Below are 17,630 nucleotides of genomic sequence, written 5' to 3'. Positions count from 1 at the left end.
TATACATTATATCAAAGGCCAGGGCCAACTGTGTTCTCAGCACAATTAGATGAGAGGTATGGTAGGCAGCCTCCAAGAGGGTGCCCAGTGATGCCTGCTTCCTGACACTCCCCTTCTACATTGTTCTAGAGTTGGTCTGTATGACCAATAGAATATAACAGAAGTGATTGTTTCTGTGTCGTTTCCAAGATGGGTTGTAAAAGACTGTGGCTGCCATATTGGTCTTTTTCTCTTGGATCATGTCCTCAGGGGAAAGCCAGCTGCTATGTCATGAGATTGCTCAGGCAGCCTTTGGAAAGGCCCACATAGCAAGGAAGTGAGACACTCAGCCAACAGCCAGCAAGAAACTGAGTCTTGCCCACAATCACACAAGAGAGCTTGGAAATAGATCTTTTAGCCTCACACACCTATAGCCCTAGCCAAGAGCTTGACTGCAGTCTCACAAGAGATCCTGAGCTTGAACCACCCAGCTAGTCTGCTCCCAGATTCCTAACACCCAGAAACTGTGAGATAATAAAGGTTTATGATTCATGTTGCTATTCTGGTGGGCAATTTTTTGTGCAGAACAGATAACTAATATAGGCATTGTGCTTTAATTCATTGAAATCATCCTAGGTACCATGTGATGGGCTACATTACTTAATGACAATCTCACCTTCTCATTCCTTGCACAGGGGAGAGACAGGCACCTGCTTGCTCCAGGGCCCGCCTGAACTCAGGCTCTGCCACAGGGATGAAGAAGTTGGAGAATGTTTGTGCCAAATGCCAACAACGCCTCCTCAAGGACAATTCATGAAGGGTGTTAGCCTGTGCTCAACTTCCCTTGGCAAAACTGCAACAAAGGCATGGCAGCAGTTTGATGTTCACAGAGAAGAGTGAACACAAAGCATGGCTTTAGGCAGACTTCCTTTAAACATGCACAGTCTCCTGCTGCTCTCTTACCCGTTCGGAGGACTGGAAATTTCCAGAGGCTGTTCTTTCCCTGCCCTGTTACAAGTTTATACTGGATTCTGTAGAAAGGATTTTTAAAGGTACTTTTGAACCTAAATTTGGTATTTTCTTTACCAGTTCCAGGGCTGTGGACACTTCAAAATACTTGCAGTTTAGGGAGTGGGATTTACTTGTGCTGGTGTGCTTTGGGTCTAGAAAGCATCACCGAGCACCTCAGATATACCTCCTTTGTTTTCCTGGTAGACTGCATCTGTTTCCTTCTTCATTGTTAGGTTTGAGCTCATCAGATTTATAAAGTTTTTCTAAAGTGATTCTATCTAGCTCGTATCATTTCTTATCCATCTACTTTGAACCATTATGCCTCATTTAGGAGAAGAGCTGAGCTTGGTTCTACATTCCTTTTGTCTCTCTGGGTATCCTTCCTGGTTCCCAACATTGAGTCTCAAAGGTAAGGGACATTCAAAGCTTTAACAGTGGAGGCTTAATCAATGTCACCAAATAATGCCAGTGCCTGAGAGGCTGGGGTGGTAAGGAAGGAGTGGAATAATGGTAACGACGTCAGCTCAGCCTAGACTTGAACTTTCTTTATTGTGACTTTGAGTACTGTGTTGTATCTTCTCAACTTTCCTGTGTGGAAAGTAAAACAAAACAAAACAAAATCCATTGTCATACAGTTGGAGACACAGGGACAGAAAAGTCTTATGTGCATTAATGGTATATTTCAGGAAGTAGAGCCCAGTGTTCACAAAGTCAGGGGTGAAGGTTGGGCCAGATTATCCAAAAGGCATGACTAACAATGAGATTATAGGGGATGCCGAAAGGCTCTCTTGCTGTTCTGTCTCTCCTTCCCACAATGCCTGAAACCCACCATTAACATGAATGCCTGTACATTAGAATTACTGTCTTTTGAAATGTGGATGGTCTTAGAAGTGTTAACTTGCCCTCTGTTCTTAACATTTTGTGGTGAAGGAGTTTACCAGAACATGTTTCCTCAAGGCTCTGAGAGCATAATAGTTAAATGGAATAGAAGGAGATAAGATCCAGCTAAATTTAAACCACAAGACCTCTCCTGAGTATAGCTATTTCTTTAGGGAGGTAGGGCTGCTCACTCACTCCTTACAAGGACTTGATGTCTGAGGTGAGGTTATTTGCTTTTTGAAAAGTTTACAGGTAGGAAACTAAAAGTTAAGCACTCCCAGAAAGTACAAATAGAATAGCTGAATTTTCAAACAAGAATTTTTAGACTTGTAGGAGCCTAGTCATTAATGCTATTAAATTCAAACACTTGGGGGAATACCACTTTGGTATTTCAATTTTAGCCATAGCAAAGTCAGGAAGTGCAAAAGTTGAAGTTCTCAGGGCAAGAGTAATTCATCCCTGTTACACATTTTTGACAGAATCCTTACAAGTCCTAGAAATTTGTGTCTCTAATATACTCAATTTATTCAGCTGCTTTTGCAAAAGAGGACAATACAGTGAGCTCCTTCTGGGTGATATGGTCACACTTTCATCCTCATTACAGGACTCCTGGCATTTAGTTTGAAAGGCTGAGAGGAAAATCCATTTGTAGAACTTTTTTAGAGAGATAGGAGCCAAAACAGAACAGGGAAACTATTGTTTTCCTGTTCTCTATGGAAACACAGCACTCAAGTTTGAAGTAACAAGGTTTTTTTCCAATTGAAAATTGAAATTAAGAAAAAAATACCATTCATATAGCATCCAAAACTTGAAATACTTAAGGATAAATTTCACAAAAAATGTGTACTATGGGTACACCGACGGTATAAAACATGGCTGAAAAAGTTAAAGAAGTCCTAAATAAATGGAGAGATATATGCCACATTCTTAGGTTGGAAAAGTTAATATTGCTAAAATATCATTTTTGCCTAAATTGATATATTCCTATAAACATTCCAGAAGGTTTTCTGGTAGAAATTGATAAGATATTACTAAATGCTTGTTAAATGATATTAAAATGCTCATTAATTGGAGAGAACCTAGAATAGCCACAACAATTTTGAAAAAGAAGAGCAAAGTTAGAGAACTAACACTATCTGATACCATGCCTTATGCTTTTATAGTAATCTAGACCGTATGGAATTAACAGAGAAAAGATGGGCAAATAGATCAATGGGACAGACTAGAGAATCCAGAAACATACCCACACTAATATTATATAGACAACTGATTTTTGACAAAGATACAAAGGTAATTCTATGGGGAAAAAATAAGCATTTCAACAAGTAGTTCTAGAACAGTTAGATACCCAAAGAAGGAAACAAACTTCAATGGGTATCTTGTACCAGATTAAAAACCCTAATACTATATATATATCATAGACCTAAATGTAAAACCTAAAACTTCAAAGCTATTAAAACAAATCCCAGGTATATTTTTATATACTCATTTTTCTTAAGTGAATCCTAGGAGTGGAATTGCTGGATCATATGTCTTTAAATTTTTAAGAAACTACCAAACTGTTGTGCAAAGTGTCTTATTTTATATTGTTTTTTAAATCCTTGACAATGTTTATTATCAAAAAACTTTAGTAGTAGGTTTTTTTTTAAAGAATGTTGGTTTTAGAATACACCAAGAGGACACTCTGTGACAGGACATACACAAACAAGGATAATGAAAATATTAAATACTATCCAAATTAGAACACCATAATTCAAATTGCTAATTCTAATCTTTGTGTCTTGGTAGAAATAACTATAGTCCCCCTTCATGAAATTCATCCCCACCTTCTCATGAAGACTGTGAAGTCTCAGCACAATGTCAGTTACTTAATTTACAATAATCAATGCTGAGTTTTCTGTGTTGAAGCATGCACTGTTACAGAAAGCACAAAATCCTATTTACAGGGATTTTTAGTTTTCTTCAAAATGTATCTGAAGCATCTTTTAAAGTGCGAGCTACAAATAGGCTGTATCCTTAATGAAAAAGGCTTTTATCTAAAAGAAGTATGAGATAACTATCCAATACTGCAGAAATGGTTATATAACTAACCGAAGGAACCAGCAGCACTCTGCTAACTCTGTTTTAGTGTAGTAACCTCCCTCTTGGTCTTCTACTACCAGCCAAACATGTACTCCATTGCTTTGGATACAAGATTTTCATCTGTCAGAAATAACCTGATAATCACTAGTAGCTTTGTATGCTGTAGCAAGAGGTCTCATGGCATAAATCTAGGACTACTTCCAGGTTGTGTTGGTGTACCTAGAGTTTTGATTGGTGGTGTAAAGGCTAAAGATGGAGATGATAAAGCACGTCTGTCACTGCTTCCCATTACACTTTGGTCAATACATGGTTTTACACCAATCATGATGGATTCTCCAAAAATCCTCCCATCTTTGGTTAAGGCTTTCCAAGCCTGCAGTTTAGACTGATAACGAATATACATTCAATTTCCTGTGTTAGACATCACACTTTTTCAGATATTCCCATACTGTGCAAATGATAATAATATGTAGGAAGCAGAGGCTTGAGGAAACCCAAACACAGTCACCCAAGTGTCATCAAGGTGATCTTCTGAAGTCAAAGATCTCCTTGAGTATAAAAAAGATCCAACTGGGCAGGAGATAATGTCATCTTTCATGGCTTACCGATATTTGCTGGACTAAACATACTTTGCCCTGTTCCAGGAGTAGATGTAACTCCAGCAAGAGGACTCTGCATTATGAAATGTTTGGCTGTCTTATTGAAGTTAAAGGTGTTGATCCAAGTCCCGGGCTAGAAATGTCATCATACATACTTCTAACTGATGGAGTACCACTTTGATCGTTATGAGCTGGTACAACTGGTTGTGGTGGTCACCCACATGCAAGTAAAGGTGATCTCAATTACACTACTCCTACCAAAGGGCCACTAATTCATTGAGGTTGCGGAGTCACCAGAGCTGGCAAATCCCACATTCAAAATCCAGGTAAGAACGGGGCATTAACGCCTGGCTTTGGAGATGAAGCCAGCATCATTGGTTCAGATCCTAACATGGGCACCTGGAGTTCCATGGCAAAGGCTGCCATTGTGTCAGCAACTTCTATTTTATATTCTTAGAAATAGCATATGAGAGTACCAGTTGCTCCACTTCCTCACCAATACTTGGTACAGTCAGTCTTTTTAATTTTAGCCATACTAAGAGTTATAATCTCATTAATTTGCATTCCCTTAAAAAACAATTATGTTGAACATTTTTTCGTGTGCTAATTTGCCATCCTTGTATCTTCTTTCAGATGTATCTGTACAAATCCCAGGTATACTAGAAGAAAACAGGGGAGAAAATCTTTGTGACCTTGGGTCAAGGAAAGATTTCCTAGATATGATGCCAAAACCAAAATCCATAAAAGAACAAATTGGCTTCATCAAAATGTAAAACTTCTGCTCTCCAAAAGACACTGTTAAGAGAACAAGAAGACAAGCCAGAGACTGGGGGAAATTCTTTGCAAAACACACATCTGATAAAGGACTTGTATCTAGAATATGGAAAGAACTTTCAAATTTCAACAATAAGAAAACAAACAACTCAATAAAGAAGTATACAAGGGGTTTCTATGGATACATCTGAAAGATAAAAGGATGGCAAATTAGCACACAAAATATATTCAACAAAATTGTTCATCAAGGGCATGCAAATTAATGAGACTGTAGCTCTTAGAATGGCTAAAATTAAAAAGACCAGTCATATCAAAGGGTGGTAAGGAAGTGGAACAACTGGTACTTTCATATGCTATTGCTAAGAATGTGAAATGGACAAGCACTTTGGACAACAGTTTGGTAGTTTCTTCAAAACTGAAACACATACTATATGATCCAGCAATTCCACTCCTAGGATTTATTCAAGAAAAATGAGTACTTAAAACTGTACTTGAGATGTGCTTTAATCAGGCACATTAAGAGATACCTGTGAAGGAAGTCATTTTACTCACAGTTCCCTAGAAATGGGAGGCATGGCACACAAAGAGGCCATATGAGCAAGCACCAGGTCAGTCCCGAGTAAAGAGAGCCAGGGGAAAACATGAGCCTTTATGTGGTTTCTGCAGGAAGGAACGTGTGAGGCAGGATAAGAAGAATAAATGAGCTTAGGACTGGCTAGTTTGAATAGTTTCAACCAGCTCCAGGGTGTACAGATTGCCTCTAGTTTTCTGGTACTCAGCCCTGGGATGATAGGGCAGGTGGATAGTGGCCCAGAGTGTAAGAGTCTGATCAAAGAGCAGTGGGGGATTCCGGGCTCTGGATTGGTTAGTTTACAAATAAAAGTGATGTTGGCAGGTAAGTCTTGTTACCTTTAGGAACTAGTTTACCCTGGGAGAGGCAGTGTCTCTAAGATTAGTAAGGTTTCAAATGTCAAAATATCAGAAACACATGGTTAATATAGAATTCTATCTCCATACAGAAACTTTATGTGAATGTTCATGTTGGCTTTATTTGCAATAGCCCCAAACTGGAAGCAAACCAAATATACGTCAACAGTTAAATAGATAAACAGATCATGGCATATCCAAATAATAGGCTACCACTCAACAGTAAATAAGAAATGAATTATTAATACACGCAAAAATATAGATGAATCTCAAAATAATTATGCTGGTTGAAAAAGGGAGACAAAAATGGAGTATGTATGATACCATTTACTCTAGAAAATGCAAGCTAATTTCTAGTGACAGAACACAGATCGGCTGATGGCCTGGTGATGAGGTATGAGGGAGAAAAACATTAAAAATTGGTGATGGATTTGTCATCATTTTGACTGTGGTGATAGTTTCATGGTGTATACATATGTTGAGGTTTATCAAATGGGAAAATTTAAATGTGTGCAGTTACTAAAGATATAAATGTGTGCATTTATACTTCAAATAAGCTATTTCAAACAACTGCTTGTCAAGGGAATATTTTATTTCCCAGTCTCTAAAGTTATCTAATCAGAATAAAGAAAACTCTTAGCTCAACTTCAGGTCACAGAGTGGCCCAAATGTTGCCCAGAGATAGTTGCAAACCCAAATTTTTTTTTTTTTTTTTTTTCCAAGACAGAGTCTCACTGTTTCGCCCAGGTTAGCATGCAGTGGCTTGATCTTGGCTCACTGCAACTTCCACCTCCCATGTTCAAGCAATTCTCCCTGCCTCAGCCTCCCGAGTACTGGGATTACAGGTGCCCAAAACCGAGCCCAGCTAATTTTTGTATTTTTTAGTAGAGACAGGGTTTCATCATGTTAGCCAGGCTGGTCTTGAACCCCTGACCTCAGGTGATCTGCCCACCTCGGCCTCCCAAAGTGCTGGGATTATAGGCGTGAGCCACCGCGCCCAGCCCCCAACATTTTTTGAGAAGCAAATTGGACTCAAAATTAGTAATCTTGGGTCTTGGTTCCAGCTCTGCCATTGATTTGCTGTGTCATTTTAGGCAAATCATTCAATTCCTCCAGACCTCAGTTTTCTTGTGTATAATACGAATATGTGGAACTTAGATGTTCTCTAAGTACTCGTCATTTCGAAACTGTGGATCCAGCACCACTAACTAGGGTTCTGTGGATCTATCCAAGTTGCCCAGCTCAGAGAGTTTCAGATAACCCCTGATCCTATCTCCAATTACTGACAGCCATTTGTCAAGGGCAAAAAGGAAGATTAGGAAAGGAGGCAGGAGCAGGTTAACAGGAATTGTTTGGGAGTGCACTAAGTGTTTTTAAAAAATTATTGTGGTAAAATACACGTACCATAACATTTATCATCATAATCATTTTTAAGCGTACAGTGCAGTGGCATTAAGTACTTTCACCCTGATCTGCAACCATCACCATCACCCATCTCCAGAACTCTTTTTATCTTGCAATACTGGAACTCTGTACGCATTAAATACTAACTCCCCATTCCCTTTTCCCCAGACACCTGGCTACCAGCCCTCTACTTTCCTTTTTTTTTTTGACGTGGAGTTTCACTCTGTTGCCCAGGCTGGAGTGCAGTGGCACAATCTCAGCTCACTGCAACCTCTGCCTCCCAGGTTAAAGGAATTCTCCTGCCTCAGCCTCCCAAGTAGCTGGGACTACAGGCACACATAACCATGCCCAGCTAAGTTTTGTATTTTTTTAGTAGAAACGGGATTTCACCATGTTGACCAGGATGGTCTCAAACTCCTGACCTCAGGTGATCCACTTGCCTCGGCCTCCCAAAGTGCTGGGATTACAGGTGTGAGTCATCATGCCCGGCCTCTCCCCTCTACTTTCTATCTGTATGAATTTGGCTACTCCAGGTACTTCATGTACGCAGCATCACACAATACGCTAAGTGCTTTTATATTATCATATTTAATCCTTCCAATAAGTCAGGAAGTAGAAATTATCCTTTTCATTATTATTATTATTTTTGTTTATTTATTTTTTATTTTTAAAAGGAGTCTCACTCTGTCCCCCAAGCTGGAGTGCAGTGGCGCAATCTCGGCTCACTGCAAGCTCTGCCTCCTGGGTTCACGCCATTCCGTGCCTCAGCCTCCTGAGTAGCTGGGACTACAGGTGCCCACCAACACGCTCAGCTAATTTTTTGTATTTTTAGTAGAGACGGGGGTTCACCATGTTAGCCAGGATGGTCTCGATTTCTTGACCTCGTGATCCACCTGTCTCAGCCTCCCAAAGTGCTGGGATTACAGGCATGAGCCACCACGCCCGGCCTATTATTTTTATTTTCTTTTAGACAGAGTCTTACTCTGTCAGCTAGGTTGGAGTGCAGCAGCGTGATCACAGCTCACTGCAGCCTTGAAATCCTAGGCTCAAGCCATCCTCATACCTCAGCCTCCTGAGAAGCTGGGACACAGGCATGTGTCACCATGTCTGGCTAATTTTTTTTTTTTTTTAATTATTTTTTGTAGAGACAGAGTCTTACTCTGTTGACCAGATTGGTCTTGAACTCCTGGGCTCAAGTGATCCTCCTGCCTCACCCTCCCAAAGTGCTGAGATTACAGGCATAAACCCGGGGGAATTATCTTTTTAAAAAATACCAAAAAGATGAACAAACTAAGGCTTTGATGGGAAGCCATATATCATAAACTAAGAAGTCACTGGCCCAGCAGTGACACATAGGCTAACTGCTTTCAAAGTCCTGAAACTTCTGTTACTGTAATTCAATAACAATGCATTTAATGAGAAGGCAGTGATCTAGCAAAGAGATAACAGAAGTTTCAGAACAATATACAGGTCAGTGGAATTCATTCAACTCTCAGCCTTGACTGGATTATAATAGGCTACTTAAAACCTTAGTGGCTCAGTCTCCGGCTCTCTATAAATTATGTGTATGTGTAAGTTATTAAGAACTAAGTTACACAAGGTACCTTCTTAAAACCAAGGTGAAATAAAAATGAGTTAGATCAAATATGTAAAGCTCCAAGTGCCTTCTGAAAGACATATGGTACCATGTAACCACAGAACATGTTTTTATTACTTCCAGTATTTAGAGTTAAATGTCTCTCGAAAACACAGAATAAGATTCCAGACAGACATAACCACAAGTGGTGTTCTTACCCTCAAAAGTATAAACTAACCCTTCCCGGCTGCTGTCTCAGCTGTTGGTGAATCCTAGGGTGTAGGAATTTGCAACACTTAATGTTATAGGAAGGGATGTTTGCTTCCAAGACCAGCTGTAGCCAATCAACCCAGGAGCGAAACAGACAACCCCACAGTCAGACTTCATGGTAAAAAGGATAGAAGTCCTGTGATGGGCAAACTGACCTAAGGCTAGTAGTTCATGAATTTAACAGTAGGCTGTAAAGCTGGAGAACAGAGGATTTGTACCCAGCAGGCACTGTTCTGAATAGGTTCTTCTTGTAGACTTTCTAGGATTTTGTTGCATACAAGACTGTTATTACATTTATTCTTAACTTCAGAATGAGTGGATTTTGTTGCTCTTCTATATTAGTCATTTGAGACTTATGTATTCCTTATTAAAGCAAGCATTCCACCATATCTAGGAGCAGATTGTTTTTAGTAAGAAAAAAAATTCAACCTTCGAGTTTTCCCTTTATAGTGAAAGATTTAGTGTTGCTTTTAAAATAAATCAGCACAATCTTTCTTTACAAAGAGTTTTATTTTTTTTTAAGGGAACAGAAAGTACAAGATAGTAAAGTTTATTTAAGTGTTAGACAATGGATAGAAAAGATGTAATATGTTCTGCCCTATTTAGTCCAAAGAGAGAATTACTGGATATAGAGGGAGATTTAGAAATCTCACAGAAGTAGCATAATCTCTGCTTTGTCAAGACCATCATCACACTTAAAGCCACTGCCTGTTTCTGTGTACCTCATGCATAAAGAGATAAAATGCTATTTCACAAAGTAAGAATATTTTGTAATTCATTAACTTTCAGTTTGGACACATAACAAATATTTTACATACTGATTCGCACGGAAAGGTTTTTAAAAGGCTAAGTACTTAGCCAGTAAATGAGAAGGAAAGGGAATGGAGATGAAACAGGCGCTCATTCTGTATCTGTGGGTATTTACTACAATAAGAACATTTTATTTTTATAGCACGTTGCTACCATTTGCAATCTGGGCATTTACAGCAAATGTAGACTAGTCAAACCAGAGTTTAAAATACATAAAACCACATCAGGAAAAAATCATACGCTCGCTGCATGAATACTAAATGCTGAGCTACAGAAAAAGAGAGAGGTTATTGCCCATATCTAAGAACCAAAGCATTCTTAAGATAGTGGAGGCTAAAAACAAGGAGAGAGCCATGCAGGGAGGGAGGGAGGAGGGAAGGGAGGAAGGAAAACTAGAATGTTAGTTAGATCTGACCTATGGTCACAAAACTTAACTACTCTGGTTAACAGCAAGAAACTTACCTTTGGATATTCAAACATGAAACCTAAATGGTTGGGAAGAGTGTGGATAGAGCATAGATAGGATTTGGAATCAGATGAGATTAATATCATAGCTCTATCCTAACTAGCTGTGTGATTTTGGGTAAACCACTCATCCCATCTGGCCCTCAGTTCTCTAAACTATAAAATGAGGGCATTGGTTAAATCCTCCCCCTAAGTCTATGTAGCTGTGAAAGGCTACGATTCTCTAATAAAGTAACACGAAGAACCAGTGGTGCATCTAGCAAGGGGACTTCCATGTTAACACTCAGCACAATTCGGGGAGGGATTTCAGCAGTGAGGAAGATGGCCAACTCTTTCTTGAGCTAAGAGAGCATTCTTTCTCCAGAGAGACCTCAAGTCCTTCTGAATTCTTACAAATCAACTCTGAAGCACACACCGTGTATGGTGTGGCTGGAACATCCTTCTTCCAGCACCTATCATAGAATCTTGAACCAAGCCCGATGCATGATAGATATTCAATGAATGAACTCCAGGAAAATCTCTCCTCTGGTCAGATTCTTTGCCTGCCCAGCATAAGAGCCCGTGGGTTAGTTTCTTAGTCTCTTAATGCCTCAGTCTCCTTATCCTTAATCACGACAGTGGCTAACTCTAAATCTTTAAAATAAAGATTCAATAAGATAAAATATGTGAAATTCAGTCCAAGCAGCCCAACTACTATGAAATGAAGCATGTGATATCTGGCTTTAATAAGTTCTTCCCCAACCTTCCACAACCAAAAAGTAAATGAACAATAGGAGAAGCATACATTCCTATACTTAATTCGCAGCAATTGGCTCAGATGCGCCTCCCGCCCCTGACTCTACCATCCTTCCCTGCTCAGCTCCTAGCACACCTGGCCTCTGTTCCTCCAGCTTTGTCTCCCAGAACGCGAGTTAGATTTCAGCTTCTCTAGGCCCCTAAGTCTCACTCTCAGGCGTATCCTACTCCTGGCCACTTTGGATAACATGCCCTTCCATTTCAGGTGTGAACTGGAATTTTCAAGGATGACATCCAGGAGCATGTTGCCTCAGTACCCCCTGGAGAAGGATAACTAACCCTCTTCAGTTCCAGTGATCGAGACTGTCATGGGAAAATTATGCTCTTCAATGAACTTCAGCTCTGTCAGATAATTCAGCTGCTGAGAATGAAGCCACACAGAAGCTAGAGATGGCGGGAGGAGGGGAGATTCCTAATGAGGACTTCAGGGATCCTGGAAACAGCCATGCCTGATGCTGATGTGTCCTTGGCTATTTTACTGCATATCCAATTGATTATCTATAACCTGCTTCACCAAGCCAATTTATTTTGATTTCTGGCCTGACAAGTGAGAGCTCTAATACTTAAACTCTATCGGGACAATTGAAACAATAGAAGGGAGGGAGGGAATGGTAGGCTTGGAAATCAGGACTCCTCCAGGATGGCTTCAAAACAAACCCTTCTGCTGCTGCAGACCTTCTCTGGTACGGCCAACACTCCACAGTGAGACAGAATCAGACCAGTCTCTGGAGGTATGAAGGTAAGATGATCATTCTCTTAAACGGATTCTCAATGATGGGCCTCTTTTTAAATATGGACGCACTGGTGACAAGGTCTTACTGCCTTCTAACAAGCCAGGTAGAGTGCCTCACACCTGTAATCCCAGCACTTTAGGAGGTGGAGGTGAGCGGATCATGAGGTCAGGAGTTCAAGACCAGCCTGGCCAACATGGTGAAAACCCATCTCTACTAAAAATACAAAATTATGCAGGCATGGTGGCGTGCGCCTGTATTTCCAGCTACTCGGGAGGCTGAGGCAGGAGAATCACTTGAACCCAGGAGGCAGAGGTTGCAGTAAGCTGAGATCACACCATTGCACTCCAGCCTGGGCAACAAAAGTTTAACTCCATCTCAAAAAAAGAAAAAGAAAAAAGAAAAATACAGAACATCTTTTAGTTCTGTTTTAAGCTTTATTGTTTTTCCTTTCACATCTGGCACAATTTTATATCATTTTATTATCTTCTGGTGCTTACTGCTTCTTTTTTAAAAGAAAAAACCTTGCTATATAATAGTTGCACTTATTTTGGGGTATTGTGATGTTTTGATATATGTATACAATGTGTAACGACTAAATCAGGGTAACTGGGATATGCATCACCTCAAGTATTTATCTCTTTTGTGTTGGGAACATCACAAATATTTCTTCTAGCTATTTTGAAATATACATAAATTATTTACTATAACTTCTCTTCTGTACTATTACTAGATCTTATTCCTTCTAGCTAACTGTATTTGTGCACCCCTTAACTTCTCATCATCCTTCTCCCATTTTTAGTTTTATTAAAAATAAAAATTTGTCTAAAATTTTTTTCTTATTTCTAGACACTTCAGATGCATACAAACAACATTCAGTGTTTGTTTATGAACAAGCTGCCTCTATTTTCTTACATTAAAAAATAAAATAGGGCCAGTCATGGAAACTCAAGCCTGTAATCCCAACACTTTGGGAAGCTGAGGTGGGTGAATCCTTTGAGGTCAGGAGTTCAAGACCAGCCTGGTCAACGTGGGTGAAACCCGTCTCTACTGAAAGTACAAAAAAAATTAGCTGGGCATGGTGGCAAACACCTGTAATCCCAGCTACTTGGGAGGCTGAGGCAGGAGAATTGCTTAAACCCAGGAGGCAGAGGTTACAGTGAGCAGAGATCGTGCCACTGCATTCCGGCCTGGGTGACAGAGTGAGATTCTGCCTTAAAAAAACAAATACTGTTCTTGAGGAGGAAAAAAAATTGGTAATATTATACTCTTTTATAAACTGTCAGTTCTATCAAATAATTCATATCATATTTCCGTAAAATTCAGGAAACTTTAACTATGATTTCATAGGGAGTGGGATATCGGGAAGTAAGCAGAGGCCAGGCCAACACCAAGATTCTCATCTCAACACAGAATGAGCTTATCTGTTGTCAACAAAGAGTAAAAAACTTACAGAAGTTTCCATATCATTTTAAGATATGTAACATGGATTAAGATCTGAGGGTCAGGAACGAATACTGTATAGAAACAGAAACATATATTCAGATTAAAAAATAATATACATCTATCTTTCCCCGAAACAATTAAAGATGTGTGTTAGTCCATTTTGCATTGCTATAAAGGAATACTTGAGACTGGGTAATTTGTAAAAAAAACAGAGGGCTTATTTGGGTCATGGTTCTGCAAGCTGTACAAGCATGGCACCAGTATCTGTCCAGCTTCTTGTGAGGCCTCAGGAAGCTTACAATCAAGGTGGAAGGCACAGGGGAAGCCGGCATATCACATGACGACAGAGGGAGCAAGAAGAGAGTGAGGGGGCAGTGTCAAGCTCCCTTGAACAACCAACTCTTGCAGGAACTTACAGTGAGAACTCAATCAATCATTACCAAGGAAATAGCGCCAAACCATTCATGAGGGATCCACCCTCATGACCCAAACACCAGGCCCCACTTCCAACATTGGGGGCTACATTTCAATATGAGATTTGGAGGGAACAAACATTCAAACCATATCAATAATAAGTAAATGGAAAAAAACCACTAAGCTTAACTTTAGGTTTTTTTTTTTTTTTTTAGCTTTACAAAACTGTATCTTTCTATTTACATGTAAAAGATGAGCATCAGAAGTAGCAATTCTTCTACATAATACTACATAAGTGTTCTATAAAACTCAGTTCAATTTGTGCAAGAAAAATTTTAAATCTATTCATAGTAATGAATGCAGTACTTAAGAATGCAAAATAGTTTCAGTAATTTAAAACCAAGAAAAAAAAAGTCTCCTTTAGGGATAAATATCCATATATGGCTTTTATTCAAAGGCAACTTATTTTTAGAAAACAGGAGAAAAAAACCTTTTGCCTCTTTTGGACTTGTATGCTCAAAAGTGACCATACTTAAAACAAAATTCTAACCTTATATTTTAAAAAGCAGTGGTCTGGTAATACATGCACTAAGTATAATAGCTTTTATTTTGAATTTTCTAAAGTACATAATTGAAATGTGAATCTAGGTACAGAGTAGAAAGTTCATTTTTCTTTTCTTTTCTTTTTTTTTGAGACAGAATATCACTTTGTTGTCCAGGCTGGAGTGCAGTGGAATGATCTTGGCTCACTGCAACCTCTGCCTCCCAGGTTCAAGCGATTCTCCTGCCTCAGCCTCCTGAGTAGCTGGGATTACAAGCACATGCCATCATGCCTGGCTAAATTTTGTATATTTAGTGGAGATGGGGTTTCGTCATGTTGACCAGGCTGGTCTCAAACTCCTGACCTCAGATGATTCGCCCGCCTCAGCCTCCCAAAGTGTTGGGATTACAGGCATGAGCCACCGTGCCTGGCCAAAAGTTTATTTTTCAAATTACTAAATGATTTTACTCAGCACACATTTCTGACATTGTGGCTATTTTACCACAATTTAGACATAGCACATCTGTTGGACAATCTACTCTCTAAAACTCAGATATATTAACTGGCTTCTTCAAAGAATTCTCAAAGTGGTGCTTTCAAGGTTAGGAGAGGCTCTCTAAGCATTGACAATATAGATCACGTTAAAGAGTTTTTCTTTTCCTATGAAACAAAATGTGTTTAGGGAAATAAAGAGAATCTACTCTTCACTCTCCCTTGTCCCCACTGAACTGCAAAAATAAAAATATTACATTTTCAAACTGTCAAAAGAAAATAAGAGGACTTCTTTGATGTCTGCAATGAAAACATGGTAGAAAAGAGCAACGTGTTCTGTATTTATCAACCAGCAGACGCTATTACCCACAGCATTCCAGATTCACAGAGAAAGGGTAATTAAAACTGCAAATCCTGGGGCCTCACCAAATCATTTGAATTTTGAATTGGAATCAGAATCTCTGGGAACTTTTTTTTTTTTTTTTTTGAGACGGAGTCTCTGTCGCCCAGGCTAGAGTGCAGTGGCGCGATCTCCACTCACTGCAAGCTCCGCCCACTGCAAGCTCCGCCGCCTCCCGGGTTAACTCTATTCTCCTGCCTCAGCCTCCCTAGAAGCTGGGACTACAGGTGCCGGTCACCACGCCCGGCTAATTTTTTTATATTTTCAGTAGAGACGGGGTTTCACCGTGTTCCCCAGGATGGTCTCGATCTCCTGACCTCGTGATCCGCCTGCCTTGGCCTCCCAAAGCACTGGGATTACAGGCGTGAGCCACCGCGCCCGGCCACTTTTTTTTTTTCTTTTTTAACAAAAACAAAAACAAAAACATGTTCCCTAAGTGATTCTTAGGAACACTGAAATGTGCGAGTAACAGAGCATGATGTTGAAGATAGGAGCAACGCTCAAATCCCTCTGGAAGCACCAAATATTTTCCAAGACACTTTCTCTTTGACTTTCTTTTTGACTTTCCTTTTCTCTTTGGTTTTGTGACTGCTTTGTCTCTCCATTTTTGGGAGATGGGGTAGAGGGACATTTGGGAGGTGGAAAGCTGGATTGTCCTAGTCTGTCTCCTTCCATCAGTACAGCAGACAACGGGTGAGCCTATTGCATTCTCCTTGGACATTTCTTTTTTCTTTTCAAGACAAGGTCTCTCTCTGTGGTTTCGGCTCGTGTGCAGTGGTGTGATCACTGCTCACTGCAGCCTTGACCTTCTGGGCTCAAGTGAACCTCCCACCTCCCTCTCCTGAGCTGGGACTACAGGTGCGTTCCACTATACCTGGCTAACTTTGGTATTTTTTGTAGAGCTAGGGTTTCACCAATGTTGCCCAGGCTGGCTTGTTGGACATTTCAATCAGGGTCTTAACGAATGCTTGATGATAATTAAATTGTGTCCAATTAAGGACTCAGTTTCTCTACAGATCAAGTTGATGGCTCTGGTGCCTGGATTCTCTTCCAGATATTAAATAATAAAAATAACTTTATCAAGAGAATATTTCTTCATATGACTTAAAAACTTAGAATGGGCAACTTCTGAAGGTTCTTCAGGTGACCAAATGCTTTGAGGGAAACTAAAAAAATACAAAGAAAAGCATGCAAGGAGATTATTTATGTAACCCTTTTGTATCTTTCTGAGCAAATGTGATTAATTCAATATGAAGCAGTTGATCCTTACTACAAGTAGCTTCTTTTTTCCCTTTTATCAGGTACATGTGAAGTTTCTTACAAAGCCAAAATGAAATTGGTTGGCTGGTTGCTCAGTGTGACGGTTAATATTGAGTGTCAACTTGACTGGATTGAAGGATGCAAAGTATTGTTCCTGGGTGTGTCTGTGAGGGTGTTGCCAAAGGAGATTAACATTTGAGTCAGTGGACTTGGGAGAGGCAGACCCACCCTCAACCTGGATGGGCACCATCTAATCAGCTAGCAGCATGGCTAGAATAAAGCAGGCAGAAGAGCATAGAACTGTTGAGTCTTCTGGCCTTCGTCTTTCTTCCGTGCTCGATGCTTCCTGCCCTCAAACATCAGACTCCAAATTTTTCAGCTTTTGGACTCTTGGACTTAACACCAGTGGTTTCCCAGGGGCTCTTGGGCCTTCGGCCACAGACTGAAGGCTGCACTGTCAGCTTCTCTACTTTTCAGGTTTTGGGACTCAGACTGGCTTCTCTGCTCCTCAGCTTGGAGATGGCCTGTTGTGGGACTTCACCTTGTGATCCTGTGCATCAATACTCCGTAACAAACTTCCCTTCAGATATACATCTATCCTATTAGTTCTGTTCCTTTAGAGAACCCTGACTGATACGCTCAGTAAACACTCATTTTCTGGCTTTGACTTTCTTGAAGTTTGATTTATATGATTCTTTGATAACAATTAACTACCAGACTAGCTCTTGTAAGAGGTCCAAATGCACAGGTGCATACAATGCTTAGTTATAATTTA

The 17,630-nt window shown here is 40.0% G+C and overlaps 1 pseudogene; it reads right to left on the bottom strand.

Annotated features, from left to right (window-relative positions):
* Nucleotides 1–3,895: 3,895 nt before the first annotated feature.
* Nucleotides 3,896–4,682, bottom strand: LOC107130766 (nucleoporin NUP35 pseudogene; annotated as a pseudogene).
* Nucleotides 4,683–17,630: the final 12,948 nt, after the last annotated feature.

The sequence above is a fragment of the Macaca fascicularis genome, chromosome 9, assembly GCF_037993035.2.
Source record: "Macaca fascicularis isolate 582-1 chromosome 9, T2T-MFA8v1.1".
NCBI classification, from domain to species: domain Eukaryota; kingdom Metazoa; phylum Chordata; class Mammalia; order Primates; family Cercopithecidae; genus Macaca; species Macaca fascicularis.
The sequence above is the reverse complement of the archived record's forward strand: the minus strand, read 5'-3'. Positions and strand labels throughout refer to the sequence as shown.